Genomic DNA, 14,960 nt, shown 5'->3' on the forward strand with positions numbered 1-14,960 from the left:
TCAGATGAGAGACATGCATTCACTGCAGATAAAATTACACAAAAACGTCTGAGTAATCATTATGACATTTATAAAATAGAGACAAATCATTTCAGTGCAATCGACATAATTCCTGTACACTGAATTACACATTAATAAGCCAAAAGCACACACCAAATGACACTTGTGGCACCATTAAAAAGAGATTTGAAACCAGTGGTCATTATGGAGAGGCATCACTGCCCAAAATATTGATGGCATGCTTTGGCAGATTCCTGTACGTTGTACTTGGAGAAACATAGGAAACATGTTTAATCATATCTTACCTATATGATGTCAAAGCTGGCAGTATCTCTTGGTGCAACTGACTCTAGTCATGGTTTGTTTGTGAGGAGTGGTTCAGTGAGCGAGTGGACTGGTTTGTTTGTGAGGAGTGGTTAAATGAGCGAGTGGACTGGTTTGTTTGTGAGGAGATCATGCATATATATGCACTTCAATACCAAGTCGCTTTGATTTTTCCCAGAAGCAATCTGTTTATGTCAATGACTACCATTTTAGTTTCTGAAACAATGAGTGGTTCAGTCAGTCAGTGGACTGGTTTATTTGTAAGGAGTGGTTCATTGAGTAAGTGGACTGGTTTGTAAGTGAGGTGTGGTTCGACGAGCGAGTGGACTGGTTTGTTTGCGGGGAGTGGTTCAATGTGCGAGTGGACTGGCTTGTTCGTGAGGGATCAGCTGTGTTCATGAGTGAGTGGCATGTGGAGACTGCAGGTTAGTGAATCAATGTGGGTGATATATATCATATGAATTATTGTTCATGCTATCAACCATTGATGGGGATATATATATTTACAGACTGTCATTACTTTGCTGGAAATAATCACAGACTGACACAAAACATCTTCATTTTCAACTGTCATCTCAGTATCACTACAACATTTGCCTGTAAAAGCTATGGTTCATGGTCTAGCAAGATGTCCAAATTAACCCCATTAAACAACAATTTTCATCAGTCAATAACCACATGGCCGGCAGGTGCTTTCTGAGAATATGTGAATATTCATATTGTATGTAATAAATGCACATATCTACATAATACTGCTTCTTTATAAATGTAACAAAATGCAGATTAATTGATCGTAAATTATACCATATAAAAAATTATTACTAATATTTAAAGTGGAGCTACAAAATAGTAGCTAACTTTTCAGTATAGTTAGAAGCAGACAAAAAACAGTCAGAAGGATAGTTGTCAACATTGGGCAATACTTCTGTTTGTTCTGATAAGTACCCAAGGCAGTTGAGCCAGTACAAAAACCAGAAGAAAGATTAAACCGAATGTTATCAAAGTTGAAATCTTACCTTTATCATCATCTTACAATGAATGCTACTGAGGAATGGTGTACTTACCTGAAAACAAAACAAAATGATTTAGATATATATCACACATTGCACATACACTATAACAAAGTCTTGATAGTGAGTACAAAAATATGTCCGCATCACAGAACACTGAATAAAAACATTAAACACATCTTACTTCTTGATGTCCTTTAGCGGCATTTAGAAGTTGTCATAGATGTGAACTGATGAAAGACCCCAAAGCATTGTGTGGAAAAGAATAAAGAGGTTTAATCGATAAAATATCTTTGTCATGTTGTTTCTAAATATCAAAACAATTAATGTATGTCTTGCAATATACAATGTGTTTACATGACATTCACGCATTAATATTCAAAGTAATATATGCACATTAATGTTAAAAATATGTTCTCATTTACATCATAATGTCATAACTTCACATGAACAGCACACTATGTTTAACACATTTTCATAGCATTATGTCATGAATGACATACATAAAAACAGTGACAAAGACCTAGCTTACCTGGACAAGGATAAAAGTAAAAACACAGCATCTAAACAAAAGTTGCTGTCAGCACTTAAATTCACACTCTTTATCTGCTTCAAGATACTCATACTGATTTTTGTTCTTCCAAGATATCATAGCCCATTCTGTTTGGATGAATAAACACTCAAGAAACATGCGCTATCCTTAAAAGGTTTTAGACAATTTGGGGACAGAGGTCACTCTATGTATTAAAAAAATATCACAGTTGGGGACCTAATGTAATGGGCTTCACATATTGTATTATGTAGGGAACTGAACCCGGATTTCAGTGTGACAAGTAGACGTATTAGCCACAAGGCTACCCTACTGCCCTTTACCTTTCTGAAGATTGAATGACTATTTATGACATCACACTCCAGCATTGGCAGTATTGGTCACATCTAGTTGACCAATGATTTTGTGGACAACATGCCACCATATTATACAGACAGCTAACAATATTGTTGTCGAGCAGTGTACATCAACTCTCACAGACAATTTATTGTTTAATAATCGTTCATGATGACATATATCTGACAAAAAAAACCCAGAAACACAAAAAGTGTGAGACATATTTCTCTTGGGAAAGTCAATGGAGGAATTGAAATGGGGATCACATTTCATCTGACTTGAAAACCAATTAATTTATAAAGAGCAAACCAATCTCTCTATATGCTAACATTCCTCAGGGGTTCACAACTGTGTGACATAAAGGCCCATCTGTCGAAAGAGTAAAACACAACGTGTCACAAATTGTACAGAAACCATAAAAATATTAAAATATCTTGTATTTTCAAATAAAAACAAGGTACATTTTTCCATATACAACAATCAGACAGAAGGCATGATTTATATTTTCTTGTTTAACATGATTTACACAAGTCTGATAATTTTTTCAATAGGTCCTATGGAAATACAATGTATTGACACCAAGTGCTATTAACACCAAGACTAAGTACACACTATTCATTGAATTCTATTGAGTTACATGTCGGTGTCCCACAGTACAACATGAATAATGTCTGCTGCCAACGAGTATACAATTTCGCTCTATATAAAGATTTCTGCATTTAAATATTGTTGTCCATACAAAACAGGTGTGTGTTTGATGCAGCAGGGTGACAGTACAACGGTCAACTCCTCCTCTGAGTGAGTGAGTGAGTGAGTTTAGTTTGACGCTGCTTAAACAGCATTCCAGCAATATCAAGGTAGAGACAGTAAAACTGGGGTTCACATTTTGTACCCATGTGGGAAATCCAACACAGGTTTTCTGCATGACAAGTAATGCTTTAACCATTGGGCTACCCCACAGCCCTGCATGATACAGACCATCAAGGCCATTGATTCTGTAGTCTTATTACACAATTGCTTTGAACAGCCCAGCATTTGTGGCTAAGGCAAAGGAGTCAGTGCAGCAAGTTAGTATCGAAGGGTTCCTTATTAGCTGCAGTGGAGTTCCCATCACTTTGATCCATGGAAAAATGACATATCTGTTGATTTCATCAAACAATTGCTGATGAAGGCACCAAGTGCAGCTTTGATCATATCACTGTATATATTTACAATGTTTGAGTGAGGCAGTTCTTCCTGTGTCGTACCTGTTGACTGAGTATTCGAAGCGGGAGTTTTACCCTCCCTAACCTACTGCAAAGAAAGCACCAAAATGTGTTCCTCACAGCCTGATCAATACCTGATGACATCAGACACACTTCGGAAGTGTCGGAATAAGATCATTGCATGGAGCTGGATTATTCATAAAATGATCACGTAATCTCTGGGATATTCAGAACAGTTGGCCTAAGCAAGTGAGAATTGGTAAATTGTCTTGTTACTTCATGAGTGATGTAATCATGGCAAAACTCATGACATGTCATTTGTGAATGATCACTTTTACATGGAGTGGTAGTTACTTATTGAGGTAACCATGGCTAATAAGTGGTGCATAAAATACAACTTGACAGTGAAGCTATTTTCACAGGCATTAGAAAGACAGATTGGAGGTAACATTGCAAACTTGATAACTGTGTTCACTTGTTCAGATGGCAAAACATGGAGCACCTGGTAATACAGTTGATTTCAACACTTGAGGCACCTGATAATAGCAACAGAGATGAATTCAAAACTTGATTCACCTGTAAATACAAACAACTCACAGACTTGGACGACTATTAAAACAGATCCTTCAAGATTTGCAGCACTTGTCAATAAAGATGACCTCTAGACTTGTGCTGTGTGTTAACAGACTTGACTTCAAAAGTCGGGGTACCACGTAATACGGATTCTTTCCATGAAATTCTTATGTCTAAAGGCTTATCATTCAGCACTTTGACATTTCAACTACTGACTTCTTATCTTGGGAAATGTGTCTCAAAAACACATTTCTCTTCGGGCATGTGTTTCAAGAGGTTCTTGTCTCGCGTCTTGTTTTACAACATTGAAAAATTGACATGGGCTTTCCAAGAGTTTATAGAACTGACCATACTTGGCACCACAGAGGAAGGTTTTGCATTTGCCAATCTGCATGCTAACATCATTGCTACTCATCACTTACAAGTGTGATACCTGAAGTGTTAGGACATGAATGACCACTTCCTTCTGGAAATGCCCAAAAGAGTAAGAGCACGCCTCCTACATTGTCCAACAAAGAAGCGATCCCATACCATACTCATAATGGAAAGGGTCTTTCAGGAATAGTTAGGTTCATCAGAAGAGAAAATAGCTTCTGAATCCAAAAAATAGTACTATCCAACCCCTCATAGTGCAGAAAGATTCCACCACAGACCAAACTCCATCTTACAGTATTACCCAAAGGATGAGGGAGCCATTTTCCAGATTACTCATGGTCACTACTCTCTCTTTAAGGCAATCCACACAGTATCCCGAACAGAATTAGTTAAACCTGAGAGAATCATTTCAATGAGAATCAGTAATTTTGCCTGCTTTTGTAGTAGCTATTGGTCCATCTGAAGCTGGTAATTTAATCTCCTGGGCCGATTTCCTCCCTATAGTCTCCACATGACACCAGCAGGGCCCACTACATCACAAGGGCCTTGGCTGCCCTTCAGACAGTCCTTCACCATCAAATTATATTACACAACAAAACAAAACTTGAATACAGAAAGGCTCTAAAACACTACAGGTAGAAAAAACAGCAAATTGAGTGAGTCAGCAGGTTGGAAGGTTGCTTTCACTTGTTGCGGGAAGTATAAACACAATTAGATACCTGCAGCTTGGGAGTTAACTCTCTTATTGGGGCACTTCAGCTCAGAATTATGTGCACATGAAAAACTAAAGTGTTTTGTCTTAAAACTCAACTGAACTAATGTTACAGTCAATGGGTTTTAAATGCACTAAATCAATACAATGACCATGTTATATGTCCCCATCAAGTAAACACTTAAATTGGTGTAAATAGAAAAGCAATACATTTACAATTGCTTTATAGTGCGGAAAAGTTGTGATACTGGAATGTGAGGCAATAACAGGATCCCATCACTCTCATGGGATTGTAGACAGCAGTATGTTGGAGCAATGAAAACCATGAAGAGTCTTTCTACACACCTGATACTTCTGCAGTAGCAAAAATGTTGACAATATTTGTAAATAAGGAAATAAGGTCTGAGATACATTGTGTCCTTTCTTTTGATATCAGTGAAACAATAAGAGAAATTCTTTGAAACCAATTGAGATTTGGGGTTCAGAAATCAATAGATAATGAAAGGTTTTCCCCAGAAGATTACACCCTTTCCCATGATGATCACATTGTTGTCATGGAAATAAAATTACTAGTTTTGAAAATAACACTTTCTGACATGAGTGACAATTGGGAGGGAAAAAGACACCAATCACAATTTAAATTTCACAGTGCCAACTTCCTCTGCTCACCAACATAAAAAGTCAGGTGGAAATAAGGTACAACGGAAGAAGATCTCAACTGTTTATTGAATAATTGTTCACGTTAAACTTCAAGATCTTGGAATTAAAAGTTAAAAAAAAAAGCTTCCCAATCATATATATAGTGACAAAATATTAGTACCCTGAACTGTAAAGACAAGTTGCTCACACGTACAGACACATATTAAAGAAAACTGTATTGTTTCCATCTCACAGATTCAGATGAATCATAACATGCAAACTTTATGTGGGAGAAAAGCCATGACAGACAGACATATTGACATGTTTGTGACAGTGTAATGTCTCACTCCTGCCTTTCAGGTACAAGAGGAAACTGTCTACAGTGTTTACGAACAAACCAAGATCCCCAAAAGTGTGTGTGAGCACACCAGGAACCCCACAAGTGTTTGTGAATAAACCACAAACCCCAGAACCTCAGAAGTGTTTGTGAACACACTACAAACCCCATAGGTGTTTGTGAACACACTACAAACCTCAGAAGTGTTTGTGAACACACTTCAAACCCAAGAAGTGTTTGTGAACACACTACAAACCTCAGAAGTGTTTGTGAACACACTTCAAACCCCATAGGTGTTTGTGAACACACTACAAACCTCAGAAGTGTTTGTGAACACACTTCAAACCCAAGACGTGTTTGTGAACACACTACAAACCTCAGAAGTGTTTGTGAACACACCAGTCTGGTAGTTTCCAAACCCAAATGCTCTGGCACAAGAACACTGGGGCGGAAGGCAACACACTGAGGTACATAACACTCCAGCATGTAAACATTTTACCCATGCTTGGCGTTTAATTAAATAAGCTGCTGATGGCCGTGTTCTTGTCTTCAAAGGGTCGCTGGTGTTACTACAACCAGTATGTAGTCTGTAACACACTTTTACTCCTTGGCAAGAGATCAAAGTTTAAATTCTTTGATATATCTCACATGGTTATAACTAATTAAACTTTATCCTGTATATCCTTCTTGTACCTATACAAGTTTTCTCAAGTTCACAAAATATATCAAGCGAAATTCTCTCGCCAAAAGTCATTCACGTGTAAAAAAATGAGTGGTAAGTAAAAAACAAGAGACATTCTTGAAGAGAACATGCACCTTTGCTATTTCCATGATAGGGTCAACAATTGAAACTGCATGTTTTTCTAAGGATAATGTGAGCAAGCACTGGTCCATGGAATCAACAACTTGGTTGTGGTACAATAAGAAAAACCTTGTGTTTTCTTGTAAGGCATCAGCAGATGCCAACAATATGTTTTGTGAACACCTGTCCTTAGTTACACTGTTGTCACAATGAACAATAATTTTGTGTTATCATCAATAAATCAAAACATCGGAAAATTTTCAAGGTGTCAAAAACTGGGGTTTCCAGGAAACTGCCAATTGATTTCTTCACCTACTTCAAGTCATTGATTGTTGTTGTAAAACCTTCGGAAACCGATTATCCTCACAATTTTCTGGAAAAATCAACATTTATAAAAAACATAATCATACTTCATCCCTCACGTATAAATCAATCTGAAGCCAGACCAATTTTATTGCTTGGTTTTACAGATGTTTGTCCTCAGAAAACCTGAAGGCAGGAGGCAATACATTTTTGGTTTTAATTACCAGTCAAAGTAATATTCCTTTTAAATACTAAAAGTATTTCACTACTGCCAATTTAACATGCATATGGTGCAAACCCCCCACCCCAAAACAATCTTTAAGAAACTTCTTGTAAGGTTACATATTTGTCAAATAAAAGCATTAGGATTTTTGTCTTTTGAGCAGGGAAAGTTATTTTTTTTCTTATTCTTGGAGAAACATGACTGGCAGATCTGTAAAACAAGGAATAAAATTGGCCTGGCCTGAACATGTTTATTGTCAGTCTACCGTATCATTGGATGTGGTGCATTAGTTGCTACATGACAGAAGCGTATCACACAAGAACATGTACATGGATATATCTGTCCATGTTTCATGACAACATTTTGTAATTTAAAGGTTACTGATGAGTGATTGAAGTTGGTTTTACACTCCTTTAAGCAAATATTCCCACAATATCGCAGCCGGGTACACCAAGAATGGGGTTCACATGATATACCCATGTGGTGAATCGAACCTGGGCATTCAGCAGGACAAGCGAATGCTTTAACCAATAGACTATCCCAGTGCCCCAGTTAAGGATGAAGGTTGGAATACACCAACAGTTGGAATCTGAAATAATATACATATTCTACCAACAAAAAATACAACTCGATTGAAATGTACATTTACAACAGTACCACTGTAACAGCATACCACTGCATTGAACAACAAAACCTAATCATAAAGGAATTCCATATTGCTGTAGAGATACTAATGCACAGAGGTGAACCTTTGTCAGAGTATCTAAGCGGACATACAAACATGTAGGGGAAGCTAGCTGTCCACTAGGTCCCAAGTACCCTGATTGTTGGCAAGGCAAAAAGCATCATTTTTCAATGATAAATGAAGTGTATTGGATAGAATATGGAAGGAGAGCAAAAAGCATCATTTTTCAATGATAAATGAAGTGTATTGGATAGAATATGGAAGGAGAGCAAAAAGCGTCGTTTTTCAATGATAAATGAAGTGTATTGGCCGGAATATCGAAGGAGAGCAAAAAGTGCAGTTTTCAATGATAAATGCAGTGTATTGGATAGAATATGGAAGGAGAGCAAAAAGTGTAGTTTTTCAATGATAAATGCAGAGTACTAGATGGAATATGGAAGGAAAGCATAGGGGGAACCTGAGGAGGCACAGGACAGGGACATCTGTTTCTTTGAGGAAACAACAACCATGGTGCTGATAGACTTCTAGCTCCAGAACCACAAGGCCAGCTGAGTTATGTTTTCAAGAAAATCATTTGAAACAATTAATTGAAAGGTCAAATCATCCTGGTTTAAGGTTTTCCCTTACTGGATTACAACTGTGAGATTGACCTGTTTCATGCCGAAAAATATAAGTCCAAAATGATCACTCCAAAAGATTTGGTGCAACTTAACCTGCATCACAGATCTCCATAAGTATCTGTTTTGGATGGCCCCACCAGATGGCAGGAATGATGTTACTAGGCGACCAATCATATTTCCACATACTCCATCTTCTGGGGCGACTTAATATCCTGTATTCCATTGTATCACAAGAAAAGTTACTAACACATGGCTTTAAGTGGGCAATATTGTCCCATAACATGTTCTATTCTCACTCAGCTGATAAGTGCGTTATTGCCAGCAGACCTGCCAGATAAGACTAGCTTTGTAAACAGTCCCTAGTGAAGCTAGGGACAGCTTGAACTGCACCTTCGAGATGCGATAGCCGAATCTGTCTGGTGCTTGTATGTTTCTAACAAGAACAAAATCATCTCCAGGGTGGTATTATACTTTCAGATTTGCAGACAGTTTAGAAGTAATTGTCTGGATGCCAGCCATTATTAACAACACTGGCAATGAAAACACATTTTAGATCTATTGTAATTTCATCAACACGAGGAGAAAGTATATACTTTTGTAATTACTAGTATTCCTGTAGGAATTACATCTGCAAAAGCACCAATTCCATGGAGCATTTGGATCAGTATTGTCATATTTCATTGTTAAAGATTTGAAACTAGCATATAACTTCCTTGATAAAACCTTTGTGTTATTCACAAAGTAACAGAGGAATGCAGCTATTTCTGCAACGCAAACATCACAATATTGTGGACCCGTGAAGATCTAGAGTAGAATAGGTCTTCAGCAATCCATTCTTGTCACAAAACGCAACTATGCTTGTCATAAGAGATGACTAATGGGATCGAGTGATCAAGCTCACTGACTTAGTTGACACATGTGATCGGTTCCCAGTTGTGCACATCAATGCTTATGCTATTGATCACTGGACTGTCTATTCCATATTCAATTATTTACATACCACCGCCATATAGCTGGAATATTGTTGAGTGTGGCATAAATTTCACTCCCTCACTCACAATATTGTGCTGATTGTTGTTTAATGCCGCACTCAGCAATATTCCAGTCATATGAAGCCAGCAAGCAAGTCTGGAACAGATAATAATATGCTGGATGTTATGGCCACAATTAACACCATAGTGAGTGAGTGAGCTTAGTTTTATGCCACACTCAGCAATATTCCAGCCATAGGGCAGCGGTCTGTAAATAATAGAGTCTGGGCCACACAATCCAGTGACCAAAAACATGAGCATCGAAAACCGATGTCATGTGTAAACCAAGTCAGCAAGTCTGACCACCCGATCCCGTTAGTCGCTTCTTACGACAAGCATAGTTGCCTTTTATGGCAAGCACGGGTTGGTGAAGGCCTGGTCTACTCCGGGACCTTCACAGGGCATTAACACCATAAGAGCATGGTGACACATAATAAAAAATGCAGCGCCACCTGATCCTGGATGTTGAGGCAAGCAGGCATATGACAAACACAGGTTTTATACTGGCACCATTAATTACTGTCAGGTATAAGGTGGGACCAATCGTCACTTTTCACACTTGTTGGTTATTAACTTGGACATAAAGCTAGAAGTGAAAGATGCTAACAAGGTTCATTACCATCATAACCATTAGCTTGGGTGTGGGGCTGTAACACAGAATTACACAGATAAGTGAATCTGGAATTCCCACAATCAGTAGATCCTGGCAGCTAAGGGAAACAACTCATGTGAGTAAGTGAGTGAGTGAGTTTGAGCGTGTGAATGAGGTTCTACTTCATACTCAGCAATACTCCAGTTATATGAGTCTAGACCAGACAATCCAGTGATCAATAGCATGAGCATTGATCTATGCAAATGGGATACGATGACATCTGCCAACCATCTGATCCCGTAACTTGCTTGCTACAAGCATGAGCTACTGAAGATCAGTAAATGTAACCCAGATCTTTCAAGGTTCATGTAACATGTAACGAAATAACATTCACCCTATCAATTACATTTTAAGTTGTTTACTGGTCACGAGGGGTCCATGGACTCGTGTACCCTCGAGGTTTGTTTATGTTCCCCCTCGCCCTGTGGCTAAACAAACAAACCTTGAGGGTACATAAGCCCTGCGGCTCAGGGAACATAAACAAACCTTGAGGGTACATGAGCCCATGGACCCCTCGTGACCAGTGAACAACGTATTTATCTTGCCGAACACCCGAGATTTAATTTTGAGCAGTTTGAAGCACTTCTGTTGAATGCGAGGCGAAATGCCATTTTGCAGACGACACAAGGTAAACAGATTTAGAGTTATCTCAGTTTCCATCAATTTTCAATCGCAAAACATCTGTAATTTCCGTGCTTCATGAGTCATTCAATAGTATTTGAGGCAAAGTACTACCGTGAAGCACTAGAAGAGGTCAGAATTCCCAGCGGTGTACATTGAAAAAAATGCATCGCCTGTAAGCGGGGTAAATTGAAAATAATAGAATAGCACTTAGCCAATCAGAAAGCGACATCCATGTGTGAGGTAAGATAAATTATGATACAAGCTTTGTGTATCACTGTACCTTAAACTTGATTGAGTATCCTAATAGTGGACAGTGTGATCTGACACTGCTACTGCCTAAGATATATGGTCACTACAACTAACCATGTTCCATTGGGAGCAATATGCCACCAATTTGACACTGGGATATATTGCAAGACGGCCCCCATATCTCATATTGCAATCAATAGAAATATAGTAGCTTCCACACAACTTTGTAATCTTCCACATTCAAGGGAAGTACACTGAATGAACTGCTACATTGGAAGTGGAGAGTGCTGAAAGTGGAAGAAAATCTCATAAAGTAACACTAAATTGGTAGTGGCTGAGCTATTGTTAATTGTTCAATATAATACTGCCATGGTATCCAGTTACGAGGAACTGTTTCTTTGTTGTCATGGTAATGCAAATTGTTGAAGGTAATGGTTTGTGTGCAACAATCCATTTTAGTGCTGCCAGTATTTTCATGGTTTCGTCTGAAGTGTTTACTCTTCAGCTAACACAAACTATTTTCTCTTTTATTAATAGAATCAATCCAAGCAAGAAACACTGTCAGAATGGAGGCAGATTCATAACAAAACCTACATAACTTGTTACATTTAACACTAACACACCAGGATACAATATTGTCTAATCAATTTATTGCTGACTCCATCTGTCACAAAGTAATTATCAACTTTCTTCATGGAAACACTGTTCGTTATTTAAACTAACAAACTCTCAAATGAACCAGTTCTCTGATCTGAAGTCAAGATACACTGCATGACAAATCTGGTAACAATTTTGAACACAGGTGGTGAGCCAGTACGGTTTTAAGCTGCCTTTAGCAATATTCCAGCAATATCACACTTTATACCTACGTGGGGTATTGAACCCAGGTGTTAAGCTTGAGTTGTGAATGCTTTACCCAATGGGTTACCCACAGTGGCAGATCAACTAAGAAATGTAGCATGTCATGTAGCTCTGACCCGACATTATTAATGACATGGGGTTGGAGAAGAACTGAACATTTCTTGTCTTATTTTGAGCATCATAGTTTATCATCCAAAACTGTGTTCTGTTGGAGAACTTGCATGTGTGAGGTCAAACAACATCTCCTAAGAGATATGTGTTTGACTGCAGACTTTGAACAACGTCCTGACACTGAAATTGCTGCATGGCAACTCAAATGGAAGTACCATGTTCAGGGAAGTACATTTTTCATCAAAAACTAATGAAGAGTGCTATTTTTATGATAAATAGAATCCCATCCTCACACCTTCCATTATCAAATATGTCCAAGAGTTGATAAATACAAATACATGAGGTTTGTCTCAAACCATGACACTTCCACACTTGCGTGTATGGTGTAACACGTGACACGCTTATGGGCTACACTCCATCAACTCGTCTCATCAGGTCTTTAATCCGTCGGAGATTGCAGAGTGATTTCAGTCAGTACACATGGGAAGTAATTAATCTTAGCATAAACACATTATTGAGTGATAGATGCTGATTGCTTCAAGTATCAGGGATAATCCTTCATGAGGTGTAACTACCCACATCAGCTGGTTCAGGTTCAGTTTCGTACTGCAGTTATAAACTAGTGACATAATCCTATTGCCATTTAGAGTTAATGTATTAATTCTTGATGAATCACTTCCTCCTCTCATTTTATTCTACAGAATATCATCCTGTCCCTTGGATATACTGTTCAATCATATCATTCTCTTGTTTTATTCCACAGAATATCATCCTGTCCCTTGGATATACTGTTCAATCACATCATTCTCTTGTTTTATTCCACAGAATATCCCCTTATCCTTTGGACATCCTACAGAAAGCACATGATTATATTCAAATAACTATATTCCAACATATATTCTGTAACTATTCTGTAAAGATTCTATCACTAATTGTTGAGTTCCATACGGGATTAGATCCCACATTCCTAGAGGGTGGCATCTTGTCAACCAGCCCACAAAGTCAGTGGCCTAACCCACTCAGCCACCAGAGGTTTCACAAAATGGTTGATGTTAACTGTTCCGATGGGCAACCCATATCATAGACAACCCTTCAAAAGGGCCAAAGCCAATTTAACCAACAAAGACCCAAGTCATTCTACAGAAGAGACTCATTAAATGCCATATGATGACATCAGAACTTGCTTTATATTTAACAGGTTGATTGCCACCATGCCACTTCCAGTTATCTCGTAGCTATATCAGTGGTATTTTGAAACTAGTTTCACGTTTTCAAACAGGCACAAGAAGCAATTGTCTCGTGGTAGTAACGAAGAATGGCAAGAGACGTTTGTTTCTTGTGTCCACTGAACTGATACTACTAGGCAGTCTGTATGTTAAAGTGAGTGGGTGAGTGAGTTTGGTTTTACGCCGCTTTTAGCACTATTCCAGCGATATCACAGCGGGGGACACCAGAAAATGGGCCTCACACAATGTACCCATGTGGGGAATCGAAGGTCTTCGGCATGACAAGCGAATGCTTTAACCACTAGGCTATCCCACCGCCCCTCAGTATGTTAAAGACACAAATAAGGCTGACATGTGCAGAATCCCACGCATTCAGAAGAGGTGGAGAGCCAGTCAAGAGACACCTCCACTGGCACTGTCAGCTGTCATTGTGTTAATTGTTCGTGTGTAAATTGTGTACCACAGCATGGATTCATATTCAGAGTTGACTGTTTGGTCCCATGCTGGTTGGAAAATGACAAAATGCATGTGATACCAATCACTTGATTGCTTGGCTCACAGTCAATTTATGTTCACGCATAAGCATAACATAACTGAAATATTGCTCAGTGCAGTGTTAAACAGCAGACAACTAACAAACATACAGCAATCAGAAAAGTTCAAATGTTTGATGTGAACAGAGGTAACATATGGACTCTCCTTGCCATGCTTCAGCACAAGTAGCTTTACAAAATGCCACTTGGAACTCTCTACAGGTTTAGCTTGGAGGAAGATTGACAGTTTTGGATTAATAACCTGTTAGTCATTTTGAATGGTTCCTTGAACATGAGTGCTTGGAATTGTGGGCATGCAATACTGTCATGAACTCACAGGCTTGAATATGGGAATCCATGGCTATCGTATTACCTAAAAAGGGGAGATGAGCAGATGTTGTTCTAACAATTTGCGGTAGTTTTGGGATATTAATGTTTTAGGATGTGGAAGTCTTGGGATAGAACACATCTGCACAGTTCTGGGTTGACAACTTGGCAACAATTTCAGATTGTCTGTTTATCATGGAAAATGAGCCATGTAGTTTATGTTTTCCCCAAGCTCATTGTGTGTTTAGATCTCACCACATAAAACAGTTACAAAAAATACCATGCGATGGTGTCTCAGAATGTAACTGTTTGAAAGTCGAAGGGCCTTCATGTTTCACTGTACACTTCAGTGGGTAATTCATGTATGTTTATTACTGGATTTCCTTCATTCTATGCCTTGAACATTTACACCAAGGAAGCTCTGATCTAAATCAGTCACGCATCAGAGACTGATTATATTGCCACAATGAAAACGTCCTCTTAGACATTTGGACAGGTGGAAAATTGACACCCATCCAGACTGAAGAGTTGCAACTGAGACAAGTTCCTCTTTACGACAGAGGTCATGTTCGAGGTTAGTATATGCCATGTGATTAACAACATTCTCCATGATCCACTTGTAATTATTTCCTCTAATAAGTGCCCCGGGTGT

At 38.5% G+C, this 14,960-nt stretch overlaps 1 protein-coding gene across 5 annotated transcripts in view; it reads right to left on the reverse strand.

Moving 5' to 3' along the window:
* Positions 1-14,960, reverse strand: part of LOC137265941 (Kv channel-interacting protein 4-like) — a 435,955-nt gene that overhangs the window by 278,056 nt on the left and 142,939 nt on the right. The window lies entirely within an intron of this gene.

Source organism: Haliotis asinina, chromosome 15 (genome assembly GCF_037392515.1).
Source record: "Haliotis asinina isolate JCU_RB_2024 chromosome 15, JCU_Hal_asi_v2, whole genome shotgun sequence".
Classification (NCBI taxonomy): domain Eukaryota; kingdom Metazoa; phylum Mollusca; class Gastropoda; order Lepetellida; family Haliotidae; genus Haliotis; species Haliotis asinina.